This window comes from Trachypithecus francoisi, unplaced genomic scaffold, assembly GCF_009764315.1.
Source record: "Trachypithecus francoisi isolate TF-2019V2 unplaced genomic scaffold, Tfra_2.0 Lachesis_group7, whole genome shotgun sequence".
Taxonomy (NCBI): Eukaryota; Metazoa; Chordata; class Mammalia; order Primates; family Cercopithecidae; genus Trachypithecus; species Trachypithecus francoisi.
This window is the reverse complement of record NW_022681472.1, coordinates 88,797,137-88,800,387: the sequence shown is the minus strand read 5'-3', so window position 1 is coordinate 88,800,387 and position 3,251 is coordinate 88,797,137. Positions and strand designations below refer to the sequence as shown.

Sequence of the window (3,251 nt, the reverse complement as noted above, 5' to 3'; positions counted from 1 at the left end):
CTGCTCTTTAACTCCTGACCTCAAGTGATTCGACTGCCTCAGCCTCCCAAAGTGCTGGGATTACAAGCCTGAGCCACTGCGCCCGGCCTGAGTGTCAGAGTTCTCACCAATCTCTGTTCTCCATACTGGGATTTCATCCAGATTCTAACACAGTAGAAAAATAGTATTTTGTTATCATAAATCATATTTTAATAATTTTAGGAAAAAAGACGGGAAATGTACTTTGATGAGTAATATTTAAATAGTACTTCTGCACTTATGTATGTTTTTGTTTGACTTGTGGACAAAGACTTACTGATAAGAGCAAAAAATAATCTTCTTTGCAACCCAGAACTCATTGTTCAGTATGAGTTTTAATACATGTAAGAAGGGAAATTATGATACCTGACACAGTTAACTGGTGGGAGTATTGATAGCAATAAAGGTTGGTTCCAGGACAGGCACAGTGGCTCATGCCTGCAATCCCCACATCGAGGTGGGAGTTTTGCTTGAAGCCAGGAGTTCAAAAACAGCCTGGACAAGAAAGTAACAAACACCTCATCTCCACAAAACTTGAAAAATCAGCTGGGTATTGGGGCATGTGCCTATAGTTGTAGCTACTCAGGAAGGGGAGGCTGAGGCAAGAGGATTGAGCCCAGGAGGCTGCACAGAGCTTTGATGGCACCACTGTACTCAAGTCTGAGTAACAAAGACAGGCCCTATCTCTTAATTTTAAAAAAAGATTGATTCTAGGACTGTAGAATAGATAGTTAAACAGCATGGGATACAAGGAACTCCTCAGCTATGTTAATTTTGTATTCCAATTTCTTATTGACTTGATACATATGATGGCTTTTTGTTTTAAAGGCTTTCATCTTGAGAACATGACGTCTGGAGCTAAAGGTATAGGCATATTCCACACATCTGTAATATTCTTGAATGTGATCGCTTAGGAATGAATATGATTTGAACTCATTCGTGTTAAGAGAGGGTGTCAAATTGAGAACCAGGAAGATCCACCACCTACAGTAAAAATGACTCTAAAGTAAATTGGTTGAAGAAATTAGATCCCAAAGATTCTTGATGAATTTTGAAGTCTTCATCAGTATTTCCATATTGAAAGGAGATGGAAGAAGCCAAAATAGAAGAACTATTTGCTGACAGGACAACTGGATTAAAATAAGCCTCAATTTCATTAAAAAGGGCTAACTTGAAGATAAATCTTTTGACTCCAGCTCTTTAGAGGATCTAAAGTGACCTTGATGGACAGTGGAAGAAATCACAACATGGAATTTCTTGAATAAAAAGTTATTGACTTTAAATTTAAAAAAAAATAATAAATATTACTAGTGAGTAATACTTAAACTTCTATCTCACGCAAATCACGTCAGTCGGGCTGCCCTCTGCCTTGGGAACCAGCAGTAAGAGGCCAGGGAGAAGTGGGTTTGGGCACTCCCCTAGCTGTGGCTCCCACTCTCTCTGCTGCCTCTGGGCCCTCCAGTGTCAGGAACTAAGAGGAACGAGGATGAAAGAAGAGACAAAAGTATTTCCACTTAGCTAGCGCAGTGGGTGTCTGCTCGTCAGACTCACAGTTGCTGCCCCTTGAACTGGTTCTCTAGAGACGCTGACGAGCATCCCTGCACCAAAGCATGTCCTGACACTTGAGGACCTGCATTCAGCTTCTGACTTGGCCAGTCCCCCTGTAGCTACCTTCTTGTGGGTTCCACACACCTAGAGGGCAGCACTTTTGAGTAGGCTACACAGGAAACCCATTTATCTGTCCTTGCCTCATACAGCGCACACAACACACCCCTTGTCTCCTGGCAGCTCCGCTTGTCTCCCACCTCTCCCTTCTCCAGGTGAGAGGTGCCACCTGCCTGTGTTCCATGTTTGCCCCAGGACCCTGGGACATGTGCCAAGTTCTCCAGTACTCCACACTCTCACAACCCGGTGTACAGAGGCTCACAAGCATCCGCCCTGATGGTGCTCAACTGCCTTTCTCCTCCTCCTCCTATCTCTAGGAGTTTCTCTTAGAGCCCAACTCTGGATCTCCTACCCCAGTATCTCTTGACCTCTTGGAACTTCCCTCATGAGTCACTGGCCTTCTCCTACCTGCACTGTAGGAAGGTACCGCCATGCACTAGCTCCTTCTGCCTTCCATATGTGGGGCCTGCACTTTTCTTCTGACCGTCAGGGTTCAGATTGATCTTTGTTCTCCACGCTGGGATTTCATCCAAATTCTTACACAATAGAAAAATGCATATTTTATTATCGTAAATCATAGTTTAGTAATGTCAGAAAAAAAGAAAGGACAGGAAATTTGCTTTGATGAGTGACACACAAGGATATGTGTGTGCTGCTGAGCTACAAATAACAGTCTGATAGTATGGATGGGTGTTCCTTACCAGGAGAGGTGAATGTTTGTCATTTATAGAACCCATACTGGAAATAACGTCTTAAAATATTGACTTGCATTTGTGTATATACACTGGTGTGCAAATATCTACCTCATATGCTTAAAGAAGGTTTTAGTACCCTTGGGCAGTGTGGCAGTTAAAAATGCCTAAACTCTGGAAATCCTAGCAATACAGAAAATGCCAGATTTTAGACCTGCAGGGAAATCTTATTCTGTTGGGTCTACCAAAGGCCCAGGCCACCAAGAAGAGAACCATCAGTTCTGCTTGGGCTGGGCATAGAAGGCTGTACAGAGGGACTGGAGCTTGAGACTCAGCACAGTTTCTCTAGGGGAGATGGGAGATGCAGGCCCTGGAGGGAGGGAGCAGCTTGAGTCCAGCAGGAGACACACAAGAGCCGATTGTGTACTGAGACATATTTTGTGCTGGGAGCTGAGAAAGGGAAGGAAACCACCCAGCCCTTTCTCTGTGATGTGGACCCTGAGGTCTGTGCTTTGGTTAGCTTCTCCCATCTGGTCCTCACAGCAGCCTTGGGAGGATAGTAAAAGCCTCTGGGTTTTTTTCTTTTTCTTTCTTTTTTTTTTTTTTTCAGGTGAAGAATAAGGTATAGAGAGGCTAGTTGACCTGTGATGAAAACAAAGCTGGGAACTGAACTCAGGCTGGGCCTAATTCTAAGACACGTGGACAGAGGGGGAAATGGTGCTGGAAAGTTAGCCCAGGCCTCAGGCCAATCTGGCCTTGCACACAGGGCCCATTTGTGCCTGCCTAAGAACAAAAACCATCGCTCCCCACTCACTGCTGGGCAAACACAACAGGTGTCAGGAGTGGCCTCACTGGACAGCAGCCGGGGCTGGTCCT

General features: G+C 44.6%; 1 non-coding gene across 1 annotated transcript; it reads left to right on the top strand.

The window, feature by feature from the left end:
- The first annotated feature begins 251 nt into the window (after positions 1 to 251).
- LOC117079703 lies at positions 252 to 377 on the top strand. Its single transcript, XR_004435558.1, has one exon. It is a non-coding gene; the product is annotated as a small nucleolar RNA SNORA40 (small nucleolar RNA).
- Positions 378 to 3,251: the final 2,874 nt, after the last annotated feature.